This window comes from Scyliorhinus torazame, chromosome 23 (assembly GCF_047496885.1).
Source record: "Scyliorhinus torazame isolate Kashiwa2021f chromosome 23, sScyTor2.1, whole genome shotgun sequence".
Lineage (NCBI taxonomy): Eukaryota > Metazoa > Chordata > Chondrichthyes > Carcharhiniformes > Scyliorhinidae > Scyliorhinus > Scyliorhinus torazame.
The window spans coordinates 55,394,897-55,422,799 of record NC_092729.1 but is presented as its reverse complement, the minus strand read 5'-3'; positions in this window follow the sequence as shown (position 1 = coordinate 55,422,799).

The following is a 27,903-nucleotide window of genomic DNA, read 5'->3' as shown; positions in this document are numbered from 1 at the left end:
ATCTTGTATCCCTCCAATGCCCTGTCTGAACCTTGTTTCCTCAGCCTTACATAAATCACCTTTTTCCTCTTAACAAGACATTCAACCTCTCTTGTCAACCATGGTTCCCTTACTCGACCATATCTTCCCTGCTTGACAGGGACATACATATCAAGGACACGTAGCACCTGTTCCTTGAACAAGTTCCACATTTCACTTGTGTCCTTCCCTGCCAGCCTATGTTCCCAACTTATGCACTTCAATTCTTGTCTGACAACATCGTATTTACCCTTCCCCCAATTGTAAACCTTGCCCTGTTGCACGTACCTATCCCTCTCCATTACTAAAGTGAAAGTCACAGAATTGTGGTCACTATCTCCAAAATGCTCCCCCACTAACAAATCTATCACTTGCCCTGGCTCATTACCCAGTACTAAATCCAATATTGCCCCTCCTCTGGTCGGACAATCTACATACTGCGTTAGAAAAGCTTCCTGGACACACTTCACAAACACCACCCTATCCAAACTATTTGATCTAAAGAGTTTCCACTCAATATTTGGGAAGTTAAAGTCGCCCATGACTACTACCCTATGACTTCTGCACCTTTCCAAAATCTGTTTCCCAATCTGTTCCTCCACATCTCTGCTACTATTGGTGGGCCTATAGAAAACTCCTAACAAGGTGACTGCTCCATTCCTATTTCTGACTTCAACCCATACTACCTCAGTAGGCTGATACTCCTCGAACTGCCTTTCTGCAGCTGTTATACTATCTCTAATTAATAATGCCACCCCACACCTCTTTTACCACCCTCCCTAATCTTATTGAAACATCTATAACCAGGGACCTCCAACAACCATTTCTGCCCCTCTTCTATCCAAGTTTCCGTGATGGCCACCACATCGTAGTCCCAAGTACCGATCCATGCCTTAAGTTCACCCACCTTATTCCTGATGCTTCTTGCGTTGAAGTATACACACTTCAACCCCTCTCCGTGCCTGCAAGTACTCTCCTTTGTCAGTGTTCCCTTCCCCACTGCCTCATTACACGCTTTGGCGTCCTGAATATCGGCTACCTTAGTTGCTGGACTACAAATCCGGTTCCCATTCCCCTGCCAAATTAGTTTAAACCCTCCCGAAGAGTACTAGAAAACCTCCCTCCCAGGATATTGGTGCCCCTCTGGTTCAGATGCAACCCGTCCTGCTTGTACAGGTCCCACCTTCCCCAGAATGCGCTCCAATTATCCAAATACCTGAAGCCCTCCCTCCTACACCATTCCTGCAGCCACGTGTTCAACTGCACTCTCTCCCTATTCCCAGCCTCGCTATCACGTGGCACCGGCAACAAACCAGAGATGACAACTCTGTCTGTCCTGGCTTTTAACTTCCAGCCTAACTCCCTAAACGTGTTTATTACCTCCACACCCCTTTTCCTACCTATGTCGTTGGTACCAATGTGCACCACGACTTCTGGCTGCTCACCCTGCCCCTTAAGGATCCTGAAGACACGATCCGAGACATCCCTGGCCCTGGCACCCGGGAGGCAACATACATTCCGGGAGTCTCGCTCGCGACCACAGAATCTCCTATCTATTCCCCTAACCATTGAATCTCCTACAACTATTGCTTTTCTATTCTCCCCCCTTCCCTTCTGAGCCCCAGAGCCAGACTCAGTGCCAGAGACCTGGCCGCTAGGGCCTTCCCCCGGTAGGTCATCTCCCCCAACAGCATCCAAAACGGTATACTTGTTTTGAAGGGGAACGGCCACGAGGGATCCCTGCACTTTCTGCCTGTTTGTTTTTTCCCCCTGACTGTAACCCAGCTATTCTTGTCCTGTACCTTGGGTGTGGTTACCTCCTTGTAACTCTTCTCAATCACCCCCTCTGCCTCCCGGATGATCCGAAGTTCATCCAGCTTCAGCTCCAGTTCCCTAACACGGTCTTTGAGGAGCTGAAGTTGGGTGCACTTCCCGCAGGTATAGTCAGTGGGGACACCGGTGGTATCCCTCACCACCCACATCCTACAGGAGGAGCATGTAACTGGCCTAGCCCCCATCCCCTCTTACCTTACAGAATATAGCTGCTGTGTGGACTAACTAGATCTCCGCCCTCCGACTCTGCTCCCAGTCAGCTACACTTCCTGTAAACTCCTGGCTCTCTTCGCACTCTTTGCGGAAATGTCGGAAACAAAATGAAAGGAGCACCTTACTCCCTCCTCACCTAACTCCCTCAGTCACCAAACTCTCACTATAGCACTCAAATGCACCAAATTCAGCACTCCCTCGGTCACCAAACTCTCACTATCGCACTCAAATGCACCAAATTCAGCACTCCCTCGGTCAGCAAACTCTCACTATCGCACTCAAATGCACCAAATTCAGCACTCAGTGCAAACAAAGTCTGCACTGTAGGGGATCACTTTTATACTGTGACCTGCTGTAAACACTCTTTGTAATCAGTGCCCGACAGTAAAAAGTGTGGATGTAAACTGTACATTGCTGTAAACATAGTTTAGTAGACAGTTCCCGACGGTAAACAGACTGAAAGAACACCGTACACTACTGAAAACAGAGTCTCTTTAAAGAGTGTCCTATTGTAAGCAGAGTCTACGGGAACAGCGCCCTACAGTACACAGTGTTTGCGTAAAACGTACACTGCTGGAAGCATAGTCTCTGTAAACAGTGCCGTACATTAAACAGTGTTTATATAAACCGTACACTGCTGGAAACAAAGTCTGTCTAAGCAGAGCCCTACCGTAAGCAGTGTTCAAGTAAACCATACACTAGTTTAAACAGGCTATACAAACAGCGCTCTACAGTAAAGTGTTTATGTAAACCGTGCACTGCTCTAAACAGTCAATGTAAACGGTACCCTACTGTAAACAGTGTCCATGCAAAATGTACAATGCTGTAAACAGAGTCTATGTAAAGAGTGCCTTCCAATAAACAGAGTGAAAGTAAACCGTATACTACTGTAAACAGTGTCTATGTAAACAGTGACCTACAGTAAACAGAATGTGTTGCGCCCCCCACGGTAATCAGAGTCAATGTAAACAGTGCACTAAAGCAAACAGTGTTTATGTAAAATGTACACTGCTGCAAGCAGAGTCTATGTAAACACTGACGTACAGTAAACAGAGTGAAAGGGAACCGTACATTACTGTAAACAGTCTATGTAAAAGTGCCCTATACAAGCAGTATTAAAACAGTGCCCTACAGTAAACGGAGTCTATTTAAACAGTGCTCTACAGTAAACATTGTTTATGTAAACCGTACACTACTGTAAACAGAGTCTCTGGAAACGGCCCTACAGTAAAACGTGCTAATGTGAACCGCACACTGCTGTAAACAGGGACGAGGCAAATGGCCCGTTTAGTAAACATTGTTTATGTAAACCGTACACTACTGTAAACAGAGTCTCTGTACACAGTGCCCTACAGTAAACAGTATTTCTATAATCGTACACTGCTGCAAACAATGTCTATGTAAACAGTGCTCTACAGTAAACATTGTTTATGTAAACGGTATACTGCTGGAAACAGATTCTATATAAACGGTGTTCTACAGTAAACAGTGTTTATGTAAACCGTACACTGCTGGAAACAAAGTCTGTCTAAGCAGAGCCCTACCGTAAGCAGTGTTCAAGTAAACCATACACTAGTTTAAACAGGCTATACAAACAGCGCTCTACAGTAAAGTGTTTATGTAAACCATGCACTGCTCTAAACAGTCAATGTAAACGGTACCCTACTGCAAACAGTGTCCATGAAAAATGTACAATGCTGCAAACAGAGTCTATGTAAAGAGTGCCTTCCAATAAACAGAGTGAAAGTAAACCGTATACTACTGTAAACAGTGTCTATGTAAACAGTGACCTACAGTAAACAGAATGTGTTGCGCCCCCCACGGTAATCAGAGTCTATGTAAACAGTGCACTAAAGCAAACAGTGTTTATGTAAAATGTACACTGCTGCAAGCAGAGTCTATGTAAACACTGACGTACAGTAAACAGAGTGAAAGGGAACCGTACATTACTGTAAACAGTCTATGTAAAAGTGCCCTATACAAGCAGTATTAAAACAGTGCCCTACAGTAAACGGAGTCTATTTAAACAGTGCTCTACAGTAAACATTGTTTATGTAAACCGTACACTACTGTAAACAGAGTCTCTGGAAACGGCCCTACAGTAAAACGTGCTAATGTGAACCGCACACTGCTGTAAACAGGGACGAGGCAAATGGCCCGTTTAGTAAACATTGTTTATGTAAACCGTACACTACTGTAAACAGAGTCTCTGTACACAGTGCCCTACAGTAAACAGTATTTCTATAAATCGTACACTGCTGCAAACAATGTCTATGTAAACAGTGCTCTACAGTAAACAGTGTTTATGTAAACCGTACACTACTGTAAACAGAGTCTCTGTACACAGTGCCCTACAGTAAACAGTATTTCTATAATCGTACACTGCTGCAAACAATGTCTATGTAAACAGTGCTCTACAGTAAACATTGTTTATGTAAACGGTATACTGCTGGAAACAGATTCTATATAAACGGTGTTCTACAGTAAACAGTGTTTATGTAAACGGTATACTGCTGGAAACAGATTTTATATAAACGGTGCTCTACAGTAAACAGTGTTTATGTAAACGGTATACTGCTGGAAACAGATTCTATATAAACTGTGCTCTACAGTAAACAGTGTTTGTTTAAAATATACACTGCTTTAAACAGAGTCTATGTAAACTGTGCTCTGCAGTAAACAGAATGAAAGTAAACCGTACACTAATGTAAACAGAGTCTATGTAAACAGTGTCCTACAGTAATCAGTGCGAAGTCTTACAACACCAGGTTAAAGTCCAACAGGTCTGTTTCGATGTCACTAGCTTTCGGAGCACTGCTCCTTCATAAGACCAGAAGACATAGGAGCGGAAGTAAGACCATTCGGCCCATCGAGTACACTCCGTCATTCAATCATGGCTGATTTCAAATCCATTTACTCGCTCTCTCTCCATAGCCCTTAATTCCTCGAGAAATCAAGAATTTACCAACTTCTGTCTTAAAGACACTCAACGTCCCGGCCTCCACCGCCCTCTATGGCAATGAATTCCACAGACCCAACACTCTCTGGCTGAAGAAATTTCTCCTCATCTCTGTTCTAAAGTGACTCCCATTTATTCTAAGGCTGTGCCCCCGGGTGCTAGTCTCTCCTGCTAATGGAAACAACTTCCCTACATCCACCCTATCTAAGCCATTCATTATCTTGTAAGTTTCTATTAGATCTCCCCTCAACCTCCTAAACTCCAATGAATATAATCCCAGGATCCTCAGACGTTCATCGTATGTTAGGCCTACCATTCCTGGGATCATCCGTGTGAATCTCCGCTGGACACGGTCCAGTGCCAGTATGTCCTTCCTGAGGTGTGGGGCCCAAAATTGCTCACAGTATTCTAAATGGTGCCTAACTAATGCTTTATAAAGCTTCAGAAGTACATCCCTGCTTTTATATTCCAAGTCTCTTGAGATGAATGACAACATTGCATTTGCTTTCTTAATTACGGACTCAACCTGCAAGTTTACCTTTACAGAATCCTGGACTAGGACTCCCAAGTCCCTTTGCACTTCAGCATTATGAATTTTGTCACCGTTTAGAAAATAGTCCATGCCTCTATTCTTTTTTCCAAAGTGCAAGACCTCGCACTTGCCCACGTTGAATTTCATCAGCCACTCATCACTACAGTAAACAGTGTGAACGTAAACAGTACCCTAATGTCAATAGAATTTAAGCTGCGCCCTCCAGTGAGCAGATACTATGTAAAATGTGCCCTGCAGTAAACAGTATATTTAAACCGGACATTGATGTGAACAGAGTCGATGTAAACAGTCCCGTACAGTAAACAGTGCTTATGTAAACCGTACGTTGTTGTAAACAGAGTCTGTATAAACAGTGCCCGATAGTAAACAATGTAATGTAAACCGTACACTGCTGTCAATAGTCCATGTAAAGAGTGTCCTCCAGTAAACAGTGTTTATGCAAACCGTAATCGCTGTAAACCGTGTATGTAAACAGCGCCCTACAATAATCAGTGTTGATGTAAACCGTACACTGCTGGAAACGGAGTCTTTGTAAGCAGCGCCCCACAGGAAACAGTGTTTATGTAAATCATGCACTGCTGTAAACAGTGCTGTGTAAACGGTGTCCTAAAGTATTCAGTGTTTACTTAAACAGTGCCCTGCTGTAAACAGAGTCGATGTAAACATTGCCCTCCGTTAAAGAGTGTTAATTTAAAGCATACACGACGGTAAACAGAGTCTATGTAAATTTTGCCCTACAGTGAACAGGCTCTGTGCAAACTGAGCCTTCCAATAATCAATGTTAATGCAAACCGTACACCACTGTAATCTGCCTATGTAAACAATGCACTGCCGTATTTATGCCGGACAATGCTATTAACAGAAAATATATGAACTGGGCCTACAGTAAACAGTGTTGATGTGAACCATTCACTGCTGTAAACAGAGTCTGAGTAAAGAGTGCCCTACCGTAAACAGTCCTATTGTGAAATGTACACTGTTGTAAACAGAGACTATGTAAACAGTGCACTACAGTAAAAATAATTTCAAATGTGCCCTACAGTAAACAGTCTATGTAAACAGTGCGCTACAGTAAACAGAGTGAAAGTAAACCGCACACTAATGCAAACAGTGTTTTTGTAAAACGTACACTGCTGTAATCAGTGAATATGCAAACAGTACACTACACAAAACAGTCTATGTAAACAGTGCTTAAATGTAAACAATGTTTATGCAAACCGTACACTACTGTAAGCAGGCTATGTAAACAGTGCTGGACAGTAAAGAGTCTTTATGTAAACCGTACACTGCTGTAAATAGGCTATGTAAACAGTGCCCTGCAGTAAACAGTGTCCATGTAAATCGTACACTGCTGTCAACAGAGTCTATGTGAACAGTGCCCTACTGTAAACAGTGTTGATGCAAAATGTGCAGGGCTGTAAACAGTCCATGTAAACAGTGCCCTACAGTAAACAGAGTGAAAGTAAACCATACACGACTGCAAACAGTCTATGTAAACAGTAAATAGAATTTAAGCTGTGCCCTCCTGTGAACAGATACTATGTAAACTGTGCCTGACAGTAAACAGAGTGAAAGTGCGCGCTACCGTAAACATAATCTAAACAGTGCCGGACAGTAAACAGTGATCATGTAAACCGTACATTTCTACAAACAGTCTAGGGAAAAGTGCGCTACTGCAAACAATGTTTATATAAACAGTACATACCGTAAATCGTCTATGTAAAGGTGCCCTGCAGTAAACATCGTTTATTTAAACAGTGCCCCACAGTAAACAGTATATTTAAACCGGACATTGATGTGAACAGATTCGTGTAAACAGTCCCGTACAATAAACAGTGCTGATGTAAACCATACGCTGCTGTAAGCAGAGTCTGTATACACATTGCTCGACAGTAAACAATGTTAATGTAAACCGACCACTGCTGTAAATAGTTCATGTAAACAGTGTCCTATAGTAAACTGTGTTTATGCAAACCGTACACTGCTGTAAGCAGAGTATACTAAACACTTCCCGTCAGTAAACGGTGTTAATGAATCGTACACTACTGTAAACAGAGTGTATATGTAGCACGCAAGTAAACCGTCTTTATGTAAACGGTATACTGCTGTAAACAGAGTCTATGTAAACAGTGCCCTACAGTAAACAGACTTTATTTAAATCATACACTGCTACAAACAGAGTCTATGTAAACGGTGCCCGACCGTTAACAGTGTTAATCGTACCCATAATGGTACATCGTTGAAAATAGTCTATGTAAACAGTGCCCTACAGTAAACATTGTCTATTTAAACAGTGACATACAGTATACAGTATATTTAAACCGGACATTGCTATATAAAGTGCCCTACTGCAAACAGTGTTTATGCAAAATGTACACAGCTGTAAACAGAGTCTATGTAAACAGTGCCCGAGAGAAAACAATGTTTATGTGAACCGAAGACGACATGTAAACAGAGTCTATTTGAACAGTGCCCTACTGTAAACAGTGTTGCTGTAAAATGTACACGGCTGTAAACAGAGTCTATGTTAACAGTGCACTACAGTAAACAGAATTTAAACTGCGCTCTTTGGTAAACAGAGTCTATTTAAAGAGTGCCCGAAAGTAAACAGAGTGAAAGTAAACCGTACACTACTGCAAACAGAGTCTATGCCCCACAGTAAACAGTATTTCTGTAAATCGCACACTGCTGTAAACAGTGCTGTGTAAACAGTGCCCTCCAGTAAATAGTGTTTAGGTAAACCGTACACTGCTGTACACATAATCTATGTAAACAGTGCGCTACTGCGAACAATGTTCAGGTAAACTGTACACTACTGTAAACAGTCTATGTAAATGTGCCCTGCAGTAGGTATAGTATATTTTTAAAATTGCCCTCCAGTAAACAATGTATTTAATCAGGAAAATGCTGTAAACGGAGAATATAGGAACTGGGCCTACAGTAAACAGTGTTTATGTGAACCAGTCACTGCTGTAAACTAGTCTGTGAGAACAGAGCCTAACACTAAGCAGTGTTTACGTAAACCGTACACTACTGTAAACAGAGTCTGTGCAAACAGTGCCCGACAGGAAACAGTTCTTATGTGAAATGTACACTGCTGTAAACAGAGACTATGTAAGCAGTGCACTACAGTAAACTGAATTTAAACTGTGCACTACAGTAAACCGTGCCTATGTAAACAGTGCGCTACAGTAAACAGAGGGAAAGGGAACCGTACATTACTGTAAACAGCCTATGTACAAGTGCCATATACAAACAGTATTAAAACGGTGCCCGACAGTAAACATAAGGACATACGAATATAAGAACTAGGAGCAGCAGTAGGCCATCTGGCCCCTCGAGCCTGCTCCACCATTCAATGAGATCATGGCAGATCTTTTATGGACTCAGCTACACTTTCCGGCCCGAACACCATAACCCTTAATCCCTTTATTCTTCAAAGAACTATCTATCTTTATCTTAAAAGCATTTAATGAAGGAGCCTCTACTGCTTCACTGGGCAAGGAATTCCATAGATTCAGAACCCTTTGGGTGAAGAAGTTCCTCCTAAACTCAGTCCTAAATCTACTTCCCCTTATTTTGAGGCTATGCCCCCTAGTTCTGCTTTCACCCGCCAGTGGAATCAATCTGCCCGCATCTATCCTATCTATTCCCTTCATAATCTTATATGTTTCTAGAAGACCCCCCCCCCACCTCATCCTTCTAAATTCCAAGGAGTACAGTCCCAGTCTTCTCAACCTCTCCTCGTAATCCAACCCCTTCAGCTCTGGGATTAACCGAGTGAATCTCCTCTGCACACCCTCCAGTGCCAGTACGTCCTTTCTCAAGTAAGGAGACCAAAACTGAACACAATACTCCAGGTGTGGCCTCACTAACACGTTATACAATTGCAGCATAACCTCCCTAGTCTTAAACTCGATCCCTCTAGCAATGAAGGACACATTTCCATTTGCCTTCTAAGTCACCTGTTGCACCTGTAAACCAACATTTTGCGACTCATGTACTAGCACACCCAGGTCTCTCTGCACACCAGCATGTTTTAATATTATATCATTCAAATAATAATCCCTTTTGCTATTATTCCTACCAAAATCGGTAACCTCACATTTGTCAACATTGTATTCCATCTGCCAGACCCTAGCCCATTCACTTAGCCTATCCAAATCCCTCTGCAGATTTCCAATATCCTCTGCACTTTTTGATTTACCACTTATCTTAGTGTCGTCTACAAACTTGGACACATTGCCCTTGGTTCCCAACTCCAAATCATCTATGTAAATTGTGAACAGTTGTGGGCCCAACACTGATCCCTGAGGGACACCACTAGCTACTGATTGCCAACCAGAGAAACACCCATTAATGCCCACTCTTTGCTTTCTATTAATTAACCAATTCTCTATCCATGCTACTACATTCCCCTTACTGCCATGCATCTTTATCTGATGCAGCAACCTTTTGTGTGGCACCTTTTTAAAGGCTTTCTGGAAATCCAGATATACCACATCCATTGGCTCCCCGTTATCTACCGCACTGTTAATGTCCTCAAAAAATGTCAATAAATTAGTTAGGCACACCTGCCCTTTATGAACCCATGTTGCGTCTGCCCAATGGGACAAGTAAACACTACTGTAAATAGAGTCTATGTAAACTGTGCCTTACAGTAAACAGAGTTAAAGTACACCGTACACAACTGTGAATGTTGACCAGGCGCTGCTGTAATCAGAGTCCATGAAACCAGCTGTCTGCAGTAAAAAGTATTTATATAAGCCGTAGCCTGCCGTAAACAGAGTCTATGTCACAGTCCCCTTCAGCAAATTGTTTTAATGTAAACCGCACACTGCTGTAAACAGCGTCTATTAAACAGTGTCCTACCATAAATAGTGTTCATGTAAAATGTACACTGCTGTAAACAGATTGAATGTAAACAGTGCCCTACAAGAAACAATGTTTACGTGAACCGTACACTGCTGTAAAAAAAACTCTATGTGAACAGTGCCTTAAATTAAACAGTGTTTATTAAATCGTATACTGCTGTAAACAAAGTCCATGTAAACACTGACCGACAGTAAACAGTGTTCATGTAAACCGGACACAACTGCAAACAGTGTCTATGTACACAACGCCCTACAGTAAACAGTGCCAACATAAACTGTAGTCTGCTGGAAAACAGAGTCTATGTAAACAGTGTCCTGCAGTAAACAGTGTCGATGTAAACCGTTCACTGCTGTCAGAGAGTCTATGTGAAGAGTGCCCTACAGTAAACAGTTTTTGAAAACCGTACCCTGCTGTAATAAGAGTCTATGTAAACAGTGCAACACAGTAAGCAGTGTTTATGTAAACCCTATCCTGTTGTAAACAGAGTCTATGTAAACAATGCACTACAGAAAACATTGTTTAGATACACCGTGCACTGCTGTAACCGGAGTCTATGTCAACAGTGCGCTACAGTAAACAGTGTTTATGTAAACCGTAGGCTGCTGTAAACGGAGTCTATGTAAACAATGCACTACAGAAAACATTGTTTAGATACACCGTGCACTGCTGTAACCGGAGTCTATGTCAACAGTGCGCTACAGTAAACAGTGTTTATGTAAACCGTAGGCTGCTGTAAATGGAGTCTAAGTAAACAGTGCCCTCCAGTAAACAGTGTTTATGTAAATCGTACGCTGCTATAAACAGAGTTTATGTAAACAGTGCACTACAGTAAACAGCGTTTATGTAAATCGTAACTGTTATAAACAGGATCTACGCAAACAGTGCTCTACAGTAAACAGTATTGAAACAGTGCCATACAGTAAGCAGAGTCTATATAAAGAGTCCCAAACAGTAACTAGTATTTAATCAATGCCCTACAGTAAACAGTCTAAATAAACAGTGCCAACAGTAAACAATGCTGATGTGAACCGTCCGCTGATGTAAATGGCGTCAAGGTAAACAGAGCCCGACGGTAAACACGGTTTACGTTATCCGTACACTGCTGCAAACCGAGTATTTTTAATCAGTGATCTACTGGAAACAGTTGTTATGTAAAAAGTACACTGCTGTACTGAGCAGTGCTCCAAAAGCTAGTCATTTGAAACAAAGCTGTTGAACGTCTTTCTCTGCTCACCCCAGTCCAATGCTGGCATCTCCACATTATGTAAACAGTGTCCTAGAGTAAACAGTAAAATGTACACTGCTGTAAGGAAAGTCGGTGAAAACAGTGCCTTACAGTAAACAGAGAAAATTAAACCGTACACTACTGGAAACAGTCTATGTAAAAGTGCCCTCCAGTAAACAGTATTTAAACAGCACCATACAGTAAACAGAGTGAAAGTAATCCTTACATTAATGTAAACAGACCCTTTGTAAACTGTGCCTTATAGTGAAAAGTGTTAACGTAAACCGTACACTGCTGTAAAATGAGTCTGTGTAATCAGTCCCCTGCAGTAAACAGTGTTTCTGTAAATCGTACTCTGCTGTAATCAATGTCTATGTAATCAGTGGACTAAACAGTGTTAACGTAAACCGTACACTGCTGCAAACAATGCCTTACAGTAAACAGTGTTAATGTAAACCGCACACTGTTGTAAACAGTCTATGCAAACAGTGCCTAAAGTAAACATAGTCAATTTAAACCGTGCCCTACAGTAAACAATGTTTCAACCGGACATTGCTGTAAACAGAGTCTATCTGATCCGGACCTGCAGTAAACAGTGTTTATGTGAACTGTATATTGTTGTAAACATAGTCTATGTCAACAGCGCACTACAGTAAACAGTGTGTATGTAAACCATACACTGCTGTAAAGGCGACGTAAACAGTGCCCTACAGTAAACAGTGTTTATGTAAACCGTACACTGCTATAAATAGTATATGCAAAAAGTGCGTACTGTAAACAGTGTTTATGTGAACCGCACCCTGCTGTAAAAAGAGTCTGTGTAAAAAGTGCCATACAAGATTTCTGACCATACAACTGTAGTGGGTAGGATCACGAACAGCGATGAGTCAGAATACTGGACGGAGATAGAGAACCCAGTGGTGTGGTTTAACGACAATAATCTCACCCTCAATGTCAGCAAAACTGAAGAGCTGGTCATTGGCTTCAGGAAGTGAAGTATTTTATACACTCCTCTCTGCATCAACGAAGCCGTGGTGGAGATGGTTGACAGCTTGAAATATTAGGTGTGCACATACTGAACATATGTCTTGGTCCACCCTTGGTCGACGCTACGAACGAGAAAGCACTACAGCGCCTATACTTCCTCAGGAAACTAAGAAAATTCGGCATGTCCACACTGACTCTTACCGATTTTAGTAGATGCCCCATAGAAAGCATCCGATCTTGCTGCACCACAGCCTGGTATATCACCTACTCGGCCTAAATCCGTAAGAAACTACAGACGTTCGGGAACACATCCAGTCCATTACACCAACCCGCCTCCCGTCCATTGACTCTGTCTACACCTACCGCTGCCTTGGAAAAGCGGGCAGCATCATCAAAGATCCCTCCCACCCGGCCGACTCACTATTCCAACTTCTTCCATTGGGCAGGAGATACAGAAGTCTGAGAACGCGCACGAACAGACTCAAAAACAGCTTCTTCCCCTCTGTTACCAGACTCCTATACGAACCTCTTATGTACTGGTCTGATCTATTCGCACGCTTCTCTACTGCGTAATACTACACCTGTATGCTTCACCCGATGCCAGTGCCTATGAATTTACATGGTGTATTTTATGTATACCCTATGTATTTTCATTTCATTTATGGAATAATCTGTCTGAACTGTACGCAGAACAATGCTTGTCACTGTACCCCGGTGGAGGTGAGAATAAACCATTCCAATCCAATCCAGCTCTGCCCAATACCCAAAAGCCTGGGTTCCAGGATGTGCGCGACTGCTGCAGTCATGGATAAAGAAAAATCTTAGATTGAAAGACAACAAAGATTTTAGGACCAGAGATGCAACTAGGCATTGTAAAAGCTTGGGCGAATGCAATTTTGTTGGATTAAGGAGATTCCCTGAGGAGTTACTTATCACACTTTGTCAATTGTTCACCACTTAAATGGAGGAAATGTGCATTAAGAATACTTTCTTTATGGATTATCTCATTTTTGAATTAAAGAAGAGGATGTTTACTCAAGCAAATTAATGAATACATTTTGTGTTTTTCACGTGACACACTGTACCCCATATCTGCAAGAACACTCAAGAGGTAGGGCAGTAGATGTTGTCTATATGGACTTCAGTAAGGCCTTTGACAAGGTCCCTCATGGTAGACTGGTACAAAAGGTGAAGTCACACGGGATCAGGGGTGAACTGGCAAGGTGGATACAGAACTGGCTAGGCCATAGAAGGCAGAGGGTAGCAATGGAGGGATGCTTTTCTAATTGGAGGGCTGTGACCAGTGGTGTTCCACAGGGATCAGTGCTGGGACCTTTGCTCTTTGTAGTATATATAAATGATTTGGAGGAAAATGTAACTGGTCTGATTAGTAAGTTTGCAGACGACACAAAGGTTGGTGGAATTGCGGATAGCGATGAGGACTGTCTGAGGATACAGCAGGATTTAGATTGTCTGGAGACTTGGGCGGAGAGATGGCAGATGGAGTTTAACCTGGACAAATGTGAGGTAATGCATTTTGGAAGGGCTAATGCAGGTAGGGAATATACAGTGAATGGTAGAACCCTCAAGAGTATTGAAAGTCAAAGAGATCTAGGAGTACAGGTCCACAGATCACTGAAAGGGGCTACACAGGTGGAGAAGGTAGTCAAGAAGGCATACGGCATGCTTGCCTTCATTGGCCGGGGCATTGAGTATAAGAATTGGCAAGTCATGTTGCAGCTGTATAGAACCTTAGTTAGGCCACACTTGGAGTATAGTGTTCAATTCTGGTCGCCACACTACCAGAAGGATGTGGAGGCTTTAGAGAGGGTGCAGAAGAGATTTACCAGAATGTTGCCTGGTATGGAGGGCATAAGCTATGAGGAGCGATTGAATAAACTCGGTTTGTTCTCACTGGAACGAAGGAGGTTGAGGGGCGACCTGATAGAGGTATACAAAATTATGAGGGGCATAGACAGAGTGGATAGTCAGAGGCTTTTCCCCAGGGTAGAGGGGTCAATTACTAGGGGGCATAGGTTTAAGGTGAGAGGGGCAAAGTTTAGAGTAGATGTACGAGGCAAGTTTTTTACGCAGAGGGTAGTGGGTGCCTGGAACTCACTACCGGAGGAGGTAGTGGAGGCAGGGACGATAGGGACATTTAAGGGGCATCTTGACAAATATATGAATAGGATGGGAATAGAAGGATACGGACCCAGGAAGTGTAGAAGATTGTAGTTTAGTCGGGCAGTATGGTCGGCACGGGCTTGGAGGGCCGAAGGGCCTGTTCCTGTGCTGTACATTTCTTTGTTCTTTGTTGTTCTTTGTTCTGCACCATCCAGGACCAAGCATCCCGCTTGATTGCGCCCACTTCCAGAGACATTGAATCCCTCCACCGCGGAGGCACAGTGGCAACGCCGCACACCATCCCAAAATGCACTGCGGTAACTCATCAAGGTTCCTGAGCCAGCACCTTCCAAATTCACAACCACTATCCCTCAAGTTTTCCCTCAAGTCACTCACAACTCCCACTTGGAATCATATAATCGTTCCTTCACGATACCGGGAGAAAATCCTGAAACTCCCTCCCTAAAAGCACGGTAGGTGCACCTGCACCTCATGGATTGCAGCAGTTCTAGAAGGCAGCTCACCACCACCTTCTCGAGAAGAACTAGAGATGGGAATTAAATACTGCCCGCACCAGCAACTCGGAAATCCAATAAAAGTGATCTCTTTAATGCTTTGAATTTCTGGGAGCTGGTTTAGCACAGTGGGCTAAACAGCTGGCCTCCAATGCAGAACAATGTCAGCAGCGTGGCTTCAATTCCGGAACCGGCCTCCTCGAACAGGCGCCGGAATGTGACAACTAGGCGTTTTTCACAGTAACTTCATTGAAGCCTACTTGTGACGATTGCTATTATTATTATGAACTGTTTTCAATTCTTCCGGTGGAGGGCATCAAGTTACTTCTGCTTCAGAGGAAACTGGATCTAAGGTATTTCTAACAACAAGACTCCTGGTACACAGAAACAATGTGCTTGATGCAGTAAAGTGGAAGGGAGTGGGGTGCAATCTAACCTGGCTTCAAACGCTCTGCCCCTTTCTCTGTTTAACACTCCCCTTTGTTCTGTTTCTGTTTTCCTTCTCTTGGTATCGGGCGAAGGTTTTATTTGCTGCAGTTCTCCTGAGCAGAATAATCTTCGACATCTTTTTCCAGTCAGACACATCCTGTGACTTTGTTGCTTTTTGGAACAACTGCAAACATCACGTGTACTTGGAATTTCACAATACTGAAGGAGGATATTTGCTCCATCATTGCTGTGTCTCTGCCCATCATTACTGTGATACAGACACATGGTTAGGACATTGACTACAGGAGTTGGGACGTCTTGCTGAAGTTTCAAACAACATTAGAAAGGTCACACTTGGAATGCGGTGTATAGTTCTGTTATAGAAACGACTGATTAAACCAGAAAAAGGGCTGAAAAGATTTACAAGGGTGCTATTGGCACTTAATGGTTTGAGTTGTCAGGAAAGACTGGATCGAATGGGTCTTTTTCCCGGAGGATCTTTGGAGTTTTAGGGGTGAACTTATAGACGTCTATAAAATAATGATGGGCATAGATAGGGTACATAGACAACACTTTTCTCCCAGAGGTAGGGAGTCGATAACTAGAGGGAATAGGCTTAAGGTGAGACGGGAGATATACAAAAGTGTACAGACGGCAATTTTTTCACACTGAAGGCGTTGTGTGTCTGGAACGATCTGTAATTGGCAGTAATCGAGGCGGTTGCAATTTTGCTTTTTAAAAGCGTTTTGATAGTTATATGGGTAAGATGGGTACAGCGGGATATGGGCGAAATGAGGGCTATTGGGACAGGTTTAGTGGTATAAACTGAGCGACATTTGCACGTTGAACCTACGGGCCTGTTTCCATGCTGCAAACCTGTATGACTCTTGCCCACCTTCCATCTCTGGAATGCAGCAGATTCGAGCACACCCTCTGTCTGTCCAATCCGTTTGAAATGTTGCTGTGGGTGGCTCCATCCATTATTTTTATGGACAATGATCTTTATGGGAATGAAAGGATCTGAGGAACAGGCAGGAAATGACATGGAGGCAGAAGCTCAGCTGTGATCAAGTTGAATGGTGGAAGAGGAGTCAGTGGCCGTGTGGTCTCCCCATGTTGTCACTGGTTATCAGTTCCAGTTGTCACATTACTTGCTGATGGATATGGCTGCAAGATAAGATTTCTAAGTTACATCCAAGAGTTATTTCTATATTCATGAATACAGTTCATTTAGAGCCACATTATCCGGACCTAACGTAATTTTAGATGTGTCGAACGGATCTCACATCTTCACCTTTTATATCCAATAACGCAGCCCAGCGTATCCCAGCATCCCGAACGGTAAACTACTAACCGATTCCCACAGCCAGTGGTTCTGATGTGCACGGCCTGGGATTTCGGTGGAGGCAGATACAACAGTGGTTTCATAAGGGAATGGGAGTGACAAGAATCAAATGCATCCCTCTGGGGATAGGTGTTCGAATGAGATTGAATGATCTTCTAATCCATATTGCAGCTGAGGCCAATCGGAGTGAATGTCCTCCGTCGCTACGTCACTTTTAAGTTGTTTGGTGTCGCCTGGCTGTGAGATGATATGGACCAACACCTAGAGTTTTCCCTCTATGTTACCCACCACGTGAGTATGATCATGGCAATGAGACCATAAGACCATAAGACATTCGGAGCAGAATTTAGGGCACTTGGCCCATTGAGTCTGCTCCGCCATTCAATCATGGTTGATAATTTCTCATCCCTATTCTCCTGCCTTCTCCCCATAACCCCTGATCCCCTTATTAAACAAGAATCTATCTATCTCTGCCTTAAAGACACTCAATGAATTGGCCTCCTCAGCCTTCTGCGGCAAAGAATCCCACAGATTCACCACCCTCTGGCTGAAAGAAATCCTCCTCATCTCTGTTTTAAAGGATCGCCCCTTCAATCTGAGATGGTGCCCTCTGGTTCTAGTTTTTCCGACAAGTGGAAACATCCTCTCCACGTCCACTCTATCCAGGCCTCGCAGTATCTTCTACGTTTCAATGAGATCCCCTTTCATCCTTCTAAACCATCGAGTATAGACCCAGAGCCCTCAAACGTTCCTCATACGACAAGTTCTTCATTCCAGGGATCATTCTTGTGAACCTCCTCTGGACCCTTTCCAAGGCCAGCACTCCCTGCCTTAAAGATGCCCAAATCTGTTCACAGTGCTCCAAATGGGGCCTTATACATCCTCAGAAGTACATCCCTGGTCTTATTCTAGCCCTTTTGACATGAATGCTAACATTGCATTTGCCTTCTGAACTGATTTTCAAACCTTTTATCCAGGGATCCATTTTTAGCAAACGCACAACCTTCGGGACCCACGCCGGCCGACCTTCGTGACCCAGGAAGCCAGTCATTCGTGATCCACCATTTTTGCTTACCTTTAATGCGAGAGGTGAGCCTGCTTGGTCCTCACAATCTCACTCCAAGCAGGTTCACAGGAGGAGACGGCTATGCACATTTCGGGTGCAGGTTTCAGCCGGGTCCTTTGTGCCGTCTTCATCTTAGTGAGGACGGAAAATCCAACCTCGTACACGGAGGTCGTTGTGAAGAGCAAAAGCAACAAAATGCTTGTTTTACTCAGCTCCGGATACTCCGCGGAGACGCTAGTCCAAAATGCTGACAGTTTGATTGACTCGTGCAGTGTTTTTAATGCGCTGTCAAAACTAAGGCGCAGAAGTTCAGTCAGCTCGATTTGGAGTCAGTCTATCCAGTCCATCCACACTTTCCTTACTCATGCTGTTTTCTTTGATGTCCCGGTGCAGTGTGGGGGACATGTAGGAACTTTGGCTTTGCACTTGCAATTGCCAAACTTTTGGAAAGCTGCGATTTCTTCACAGAGCCGAAAGCAATCGCCATCCTTCTCTTGCTATTTGAAGTTCAGTTCATTTAGAATTGAAAAGATGATAGTCAGCATCCAAATTTCATCAGCAATCGAATCAGCAGAGAGGACAATTTCTCGAGGAGGAAAGTGTGGAATTCGTACCTCAGTTCGTAAACTCTGAATATCTCCCCTGGTCAGTGATCATTACAGTAACTCTTCAAGCGTCTGATGTCAACCGTCATTGGGATTGACTGATCGCTGTATCGATTCAATGCTTTAATGTAGTCTCAATGGTCAGCAAAACACTTTCAGCCATCCTTCGAGGGCGACGATGTGATGCATTCCCATGGCTCTCATTATATCCCTTGCCAAGCATTGTGTTCACTGCAAGGTGAGACCATAAGGGATGTAGACTCTCTCCAGATCACTTGAGTAATGTTTAGGGATGCAAAAAAGATCGAGATAACAGCCTTGTTCATCATCAGTGATCACCGCGCCTAAAGCCGCAGCCATCCGCGATCGCACTTTGACCCCAGGTTTCGGTCCCAACACTCCGGGCCGCATGAGCACTGATGAACGCCGCAACGGCTGGCCCCGTGACGCTCCCAACACCCGCCCGCGACCCACCTGGGTGTCGCCACCTCCACTTTGAAAATGCCTGCTTTATATACATTGTATCCGTGCATAAAGCCGGCGTCAGCTTTAGCTCACTGGCTACTTCACAGCATCAACTTAATTGTAAGTTCAAACGTGTCTCACCGTGAGCGCTGTCTGGCGTTTTTAATGTTTCCAAAATATATGTTTTGCACCGATTAAAAGCAGACACAGATTTCTAAATTAGAAGTAGATGTATTTTTTAGAGGTTGCACTACAATTATTTTTAATGCGCCTTGTGCCACGTGTTTACTTTCTGGTTCTCACTGCGGAATCCCAAGTTCGATTCCAGCTCTGCACAATTACTGACCTCTTTGATTTGATTGGAGTTATTATTCTCACATCATCAGTCTACAGTAAAAAGAATGGTTTCTTGCATGCTAGACAGAGAACGCATACCGTACATAGGGAAGGAAGGAGCGACTGCAGAATGTAATGTTACAGTTATAGCTCGGGTGCAGAGAAAAGATCAACTTAATACAAGGTAGGTCCATTTAAAAGTCTGATGGCAGCAGGGAAGAAGCTGTTCTTGAGTCGGTTGGTACGTGACCTCAAACTTTTGTATATTTTTACTGACGGAAGAAGGTGTAAGAGAGTTTGTCCGCGGTGCGTGGAGTCCTTAATTGTGCTGGCTGCCTTTCTGAGGCAGCGGGAATTATAGATACAGTCGATGGATGTGAGGCTGGTTTGCGTGATGGATTGGGCTACATTCACGACCTTTTGCAGTTTCCTGCGGTCTTGGGAAAAAGCAGGATCCATACCAAGCTGTGATACAACCAGGAAGAATGCATTATATACTGCATCTGTTAAAGTTGGTGAGAGTCTTGCTCAAATGCAAAATTTCCTTCGTCTTCTGAGAAAGTAGAGTCTTTGGTGAGCTTTCTTAACTATAGTATCGGCATGTGGGGACCAGGACAGGTTGTTGGTGATCTGGACACTTAAAAGATTGAAGCCTTTGTACTTAATTCCCATTGATGTAGACCGGGACATGTTCTCCACTACGCTTCCTGAAGTCGATGACAATCTCCTTCGTTTTGTTGACATTGAGGGAAAGATTATTTTCGTGTACCAGTTCACCATATTCTCTATCGCACTCTGTCAATTATTCACAACTTAAATGGAGGGAAAGTGCATTAGCGAAATTTACTTTATTGATGATCAGATTTTATAATTTAGAAACAATATTGTGTCGTGGGAGTGTGCCTTTAAGAAAGGTTTTTGTCTCATCACATGGCTTCAGTGATGTAATTTTGTGGGTGAAGCTGAGCTGTGGTTGTGTGATGTTTTTACTTTCGCTTTCAATTTTGATTATTGTGGGTTCAGACAGACAAAAGAAGTATTTTGTCTGTTTATCTATTTTCACTATTCGTATCTGACTTGGTAAATAAAGAATATTGATTATAGTTATCTGCTTTGGTAAATTAAAAAAATGTAGTTTTATCTCCGGAATGGTTTTAAAACTGCTGGTGAGACGAAATTAAAATCTCAGGAAAAGCCAGTCTTATTCAAGTGAGAATGCAGAGTGCTGGGCAACGCCCTTGAAATGTGGTTTTCCGTTCATGGGATTTTGCTTTGGATTTGGAACAGTTAAGGGGGAATTAATTAAGTATTATACATAGATTACTGTAGCTATATGGTGTCGGTATGATTGCAGTTGATAACCATCCTTGCTGTGTTTCTTTACATACATATGTTAACTAAGGTCTTAGAATAAAGCTTGTGTTGATTAAAGTGTTTAGGAAGACTGTTGAATCACACCTGAAGGGGAGGCTCTTCTGTTCATCCCAGCCAAATTCAACATAAAGGTTGTCGGTCAGTTGGACTTCATAACATTGTTTGGAGTTTCTTAACCCTGGCCTATAACAATTATTTACTCAGGCAAATGTAATAATCCAGTTTGTGTTTTGTACATGATACGTTCCACATGTCACGAAAAGCACTCAAGTAGTTCGACACCATCTTGTACCCAGTATCCCGCTTGATTGCTCCCCCTTCCAGAAACATTCAATCCCTGCACCACAAACGTACTGTGGCAGCCCTGTTTATCATCCCAAAATGCACTGCAGTAACTCACCAAGGTTCCTTAGACATCAACTACCAATCGCACGGCCACTATCATCTTGAAGGACAAGAACTCCCTAAAAGCACGTTGGATGTACCCACACCTCACGGACAGCAACGGATCAACAAGGCAGCTCACCGCCACCTACTGAAGGGCAATTCGGGATGGGAATTAAATGCTGCCCGAACAAGAAACTCGCAAATCCCGTAAAAGTGAACTTTTTATAGCATTGCTGCTTTGAATTTCTGGGACATGGGATGAACTGATTTCCATTATTACGGCAGAGTCCATCATGTAACTTCTACTTCAGAGGAACCTGGATCTAAGGTATTTCTAACAGCATGAATCCAGGAAAACAGAAACAATGTGGTTGCGGCAGTAATGTGGAACGGAGTGGCGTGCAATCTATCATGGACTGAAACACTATCTCCCCCTTTCTCTCTTTAACACTGTCCTTTGTTCTGTTTCTGTTTTGTATCTTGGTTTCGGGTGAAGATTTAAGTTGAGCAGAATATTGTACCATATTTTCTGTTCAGTCAGACATATTTTGCGATTTTGTTACTTTGTGGAACCATTGCAAACATGAAGAATAATTGGCACTACATAACACGAAAGGAGGGTATTTGCTGCATCATTACTGTGTCTGTGCCCCTCATTACTGTTATACAGACACATGGTCAGAACATTGAATATAGGAGTTTGGACGACTTGTTGAAGTTGTACAAGACATAAGTAAGTCTACACTTGGAATACTGTGTACAGTTCTTGTCTCACTATTATAGAGATGATATTATTCAACTAGAAATCGTGCAGAAACGTTTTACAAGGACGCTACCTGAAATTGATAGTTTGAGTTATAAGGTGTGTTTGGTAGGCTGGGACATTTTCCCCTGGAGTGTAGGAGGCATAGGGGTGAAATTCTCGAGGTCTATAAAGTTAATAGAGCAGAGGTAATGTACATCGTCAACATATTTTCCCAAAGATAGGGGAGTGTAAAACAAGAGGGCATAGGTTTAAAGTTAAAGTGTCCAGAGAGTAATTTCTTCACAAAGAGTGTGCTGAGTGTCTGGACCGAGTTGTCAGAGGAAGTAATAGAAGCGGGTACAATGTTGTCTTATTAAGGGGATCAGGGCTTATGGGGAGAATGCAGAAGAATGGGGATAAGAAAATATCAGCCATTATTCAATGGCGGAGCAGACTCAATGGGCCGTGGCCTAATTCTGCGCCTTTGTCTTCTGGTTTTATGGTCTTATGGTCTTTAGAAAAGCATTTCGAGAGCATATCCGAAAAATTCGTATGGGGAGATGTTGGCCAAATGTTGGCAATTGAAACAAGCCTCGTGGTGAACATTGGGCGGCATGGATAAGTTGGGCAGAAGGGCCTATTTCCATGCTGTAAAACTCTGCCTCTGTAACCATATCCCACCTTCCAGCTCTGTAACGCTGCAGATTCGAGCACTCCATCTCTATGTCTAAGTGACATTGGTCCCTGAGCGAATGAAAGTATCTGAGGAACAGGCAGGAAATGACATTGCGGCAGAAGCTCAGCTGTGATCAAACTGAATGTTGGGGCAGGAGTGAGTGGCCGTGTCGTCTCCCTATGTTGTCATTTGCTATCAGTTCCAGTTGCCACAGTACTCGCAGATGAATATAACTGCGAGGTAAGGATTTTAAGTCACATCATTCCAACAATTATTTCAATGTCATGGGATACAGTTCAATGATCTGGTCTGCACTGCCTGTGAGATTGGTGGAGGCAGATACAACAGTGACTTTCAAATGTCAAAGCCAGAAACGACAGCAATCAAATGCATGCCTCTGGGAAAAGGTCGGTCGAGTGGGATTGAATGATCTGCTAATCTAAAGAGCCGCTGAGGTTAAACGGAATGAATCTCCTCCGTCAGTACTCCCCATAAGCCCTGATCCCCTGAATAAGACAACATTGAACCTGCTTTTATTACTTCCTCTGACAACTCGGTCCAGACACTCAGCACACTCTTTGTGAAGAAATTACTCTCTGGACACTTTAACTTTAAACCTATGCCCTCTTGTTTTACACTCCCCTATCTTTGGGAAAATATGTTGACGATGTACATTACCTCTGCTCTATTAAGTTTTGGTCACGTAATGCTGGGACATGATGTACACCAACACACTGGAGTTTCCCTCAACGCTACCCACCACGGCGAGTATGGTCACCACGATCATGTTGCCATGATTACGATTATACAGATACATGGCCAGATAATTGAATACAGGAGTTGGGACATCTTGCTGAAGAAATTGGGAAGGACACAGTTGGAATACTGTGTACAGTTCGGGTCACCTTAATATAGAAAGGATATTATTAACCTAGAAAGAGGGCAGAAAAGATTTGCTAGGCTCCTACCGGACTTGATAGTTTGAGTTAAACGGAGCGGCTGGATAGACTGGAACATTTTTCTTGGAGACTAGGGGTGATACTGACGTCGGCTATAAAATAATGAGGGACATTGATTAAGTAGATTTTCCCAAAGGTAGTGGAATCCAAAACTAGAGGGCATAGGTTTAAGGTGAGAGGGGAGAGATACAAAAGGGCCCAGATGAACAATTGTTTATCACAGAGGGTGGTGAGTGTCTGGAACGATGTGGCATAGACAGTGGTAGAGGAGTATACAATTCTCCCTTTAAACAGCATCTAGATATTTATATGGAGAAGATGGGTATAGAGGAATATGACCAAATGTGGACAACTGGACAGGGTTTGTGGAGTAAAAACTGGGCGGCATGGACAATTCGTATTTCCATGCTGTAAACTTCGATGACTCTATGACCTGTCCCACCTTGCATATCTGCGTCGCTGCAGATTCGAGCACACCATCTAATGTCCAAATCGGTTTGAAATTTTGCTGTGGGTGTCTGCCTCGATTTATCTTAACGACAGTGAACTTTGAGGGAATGAAAGTATCTGAGGAACAGGCAGGAATTGACATTGAGGCAGAAGCTCAGCTGTGATCAAACTGAATGTTGGGGCAGGAGTGAGTGGCCCTGTTATAATTTTCTATCAGTTCCAGTTGCCACAGCGCTCGCAGCTCACAGGTCAATATAACTGCCAGGTAAGATTTTTAAGTTACATCTTTCGAACAATTATCACAATGTCCTGGGATAAAGTTCAATTATCTGGCCTGCACTGCCTGTGAGATTGGCGGAGGCAGATACAACAGTGACTTTCGAATTTCAATGCGAGAAACAACAGCAATCAAATGCATGCCTCTGGGGAAAGGTCGATCGAGTGGGATTGAATGAACCATTAATCTAAAGAGCCACTGAGGTTAAATGGAATGAATGTCCTCCGTTGTTACTTCACGCACTTTTAAGTTTTTGGTCACGTCTGGCTGTGAGGTGATGTGCAGCGACACCTAGAGTTTCCCCTCAATGCTCCCCACCACGGCGAGTTTGATCACGGTAATCCTTTATATACAATGTGTCAGTGCGTGACGTCAGCGTCAGCTTTAGCTCACTGGATACTTCACAGCACCAACTTTCGAGTAAATTCAAGCCTGTCTCACCGTGGGCGCTGCCTGGCGTTTTTATATTTCCAAAACATGTGTGGTGCATAAATAAAAACAGCAGCACATTTATAATTAGAAGTCGGTGTATTTTGTTCCAGGCTGCATTGATCTGTTTAAAAAGCAGCTTCTGCCACGTGTTTACTTTCTGGGCTCGCGCTGCGGAAACCCGAGTTCGATTCCAGCTCTGGACAATAACTGACCAGTCACACTTTGCCGATTACTCACTACCTAAATGGAGGAAAAGTGCATTAACGATTATTTATTATACATTTTTTGAAATTTCGGAACAAGATTGTTTACGCAGGCAAATTGATTAATCAATTTTTTCCACGTGAAGCGCTGTTCCCCAGATCTCCAAGAACATTCAGGTAGTTCGAAAACACCCAGGACCAAGCAGTGCGCTTGATTGCTCCGCCTGCCACAAGCATTCAATCCCTCCAACAGCCATCGCAAAATGCACCGCAATAACTCAACAAAGCTCCTCAGGCAATTGTTCCTTCGGCAGCACCTTCCAGACCTACGACCACTGTCATTTTGAAGAACTAAACAAGCCCCTACTTGGGAAAATCACCAACTGCAATACCCCCTCCAAATCACTCACGACTCCCACTAGGAACCATAGAAACGTTCCTTCACGATAACGAGGAGAAATCATTTAGCTTCCTGCCTAAAAGCACTTGGGTGTACCCCAAACTCACGGCCTGCAACGATTCAATAAAGCAGCTCACCACCACCTTCTGAAGAGCAGCTAGGGATGGGCAATAAATTCTGTCCTAACCAGCAACTCTAACATCCAGTAAAAGTGATCTTTTTATGCATTAGTGCTTTGAATTTGTGGGGCCTGTATGAACTGTTCTCCAACCTTCAAAAATAAATATACAGTACCCAATTCCTTTTTTCCAATTAAGGGGCAATTTCGTGTCGCCAATCCACCGACCCTGCACATCTTTGGTTGTGTGGGGGAAACCCACGCAAACACGGGAAGAATGTGCAAACTCCACACGGACAGTGACCCAGAGCCGGAACTGAAACTAAGAACTGAGCGCCGTGAGGCAGCAGTGCTAACCACTGGGCCATCCTGCTGTCCCTATTTGTCATTCTAACGGTGGAATGAATCATGGACCTTCTGCTTCAGAGGAAAGTGAATCTAATGTATTTCTAACAGCATGAATCCTTGAAAATAGAAACAATGTGCTCGCTGCAGCAAGGTGGAAGGGAGTGGAGTGCAATATACTCCAGCATTAAAGGCTCTCTCCCCCTTTCTCTCTTTACCATTCTCCTTTATTCTGTTTCGAATTTGTTTGTATTGGTATCGGGTGAAGATTTGATTAGCTGTGGTTCTCTTGAGCAAGATATTCTTCTACATTTTTTCCAGTCAGTCACATTCTGCGACTTTGCTGCTTTTTGCAACCACAGCAAACGTGATGAATAATTGGAAATTAACAACACTGAAGGAGGCTCTTTTTTCCACAATTACTGTGTCTGCCCATTATTACTATTATACAGACACATAGTCAGATAATTGAACACAGGAGTTGGGATGTCTTCCTGAAGTTCTACAAGACGTAGGGAGGGACACAGCTGGAATACTGTGTACAGTTCTGGTCACCTTAATATAGAAACGATATTACTAACCGAGAAAGAGGGCAGAAAGGATTTGCTAGGCTGCTACCGGATTTGATGGTTTGAGTTATAAGTATCTGTTTAAACTGAAATATTTTTCTTGAAGACTTGGGGTGACCTTGAGGACGGCTATAAAATAATGGGGGGCATGGATCAGGTTGATTATCCCAAAGGTAATGGAATCCAAAACTAGAGCGCGTAGGTTTAAGGTGAGAGGGGAGAGATACAAAACAGTCCACATGAACAATTGTTTCACACAGAGGCTGGTGAGTGTCTGGAACGAGATGGCAGAGGCAGTAGTAGAGGCGTCTACAATTCTGCATTTTAAAAAGCATTTAAATAGTTATATGGAGAAGATGGGTATAGAGGAATATGACCAAATGTGGGCAATTGGGCAGGCTTTGTGTACTAAAAACTGGGCGACATGCACAAGTTAGGCTGAAGGACCTATTTCCATCATGTAAACGCCTATGACTCTATAACCTGTCCCACCTTCCAGCTCTGCCTCGCTGCAGATTCGAGCACTCCATCTATATGTCCAAATCGGTTTGAAAGTCTGCCTCCATTTTTATTAGCGATCGTGAACTTTGAGGGAACGAAAGTATCTGAGGACTAGACAGGAAATAACATTGAGGCAGAAGCTCAGCTGTGATCAAACTGAATGTTTTGACAAAAGTGAGTGGTCTGTCGTCTCCCTATGTTGTCATTTGCGATCAGTTCCAGTTGCCACCGCACTCGCAGATGAATATAACTGCGAGATAAGAGTTTTAAGTTACATCCTGCCAACAATTATTTCAATGTTCTGGGTTACAGTTCAATTATCTGGTCTGCACTGCCTGTGAGATTGGCGGAGTCAGATACAACAGTGACTTTCAAATTTCAATGCGAGAAACAACAGCATTCAAATGCATGCCGCTGGGGAAAGATCGTTAAGTGGGATTGAATGATCCGCTAATCTAAAGAGCCACTGAGGTTAAACGGAATGAATGTCCTCCGTTACTTCACGCACTTTTACATTTTTGGTCACGTCTGGCTGGGCTGTGAGATGATGTGCAGCGACACCTGGAGTGTCCTCTCAATGTTACCCACCACGGCGAGTAGGATCACGGAAGAGCTTTATAGACAATGTGTCCGTGCTTGACGTCAGCGTCAGCTTTAGCTCACTGGTTACGTCACAGCATCGACGTTCACGTAAGTTCGAGCCTGTCTCACCGTGGGCGCTATCTGGCGTTTTTTATATTTCCAAAACATGTGTGGTGCATAAATAAAAACAGCAGCACATTTATAATTAGAAGTCGGTGTATTTTGTTCCAGGCTGCATTGATCTGTTTTAAAAAGCAGCCTATGCCACGTGTTTACTTTCTGGGCTCGCGCTGCGGAAACCCGAGTTCGATTCCAGCTCTGTACAATAACTGACCTG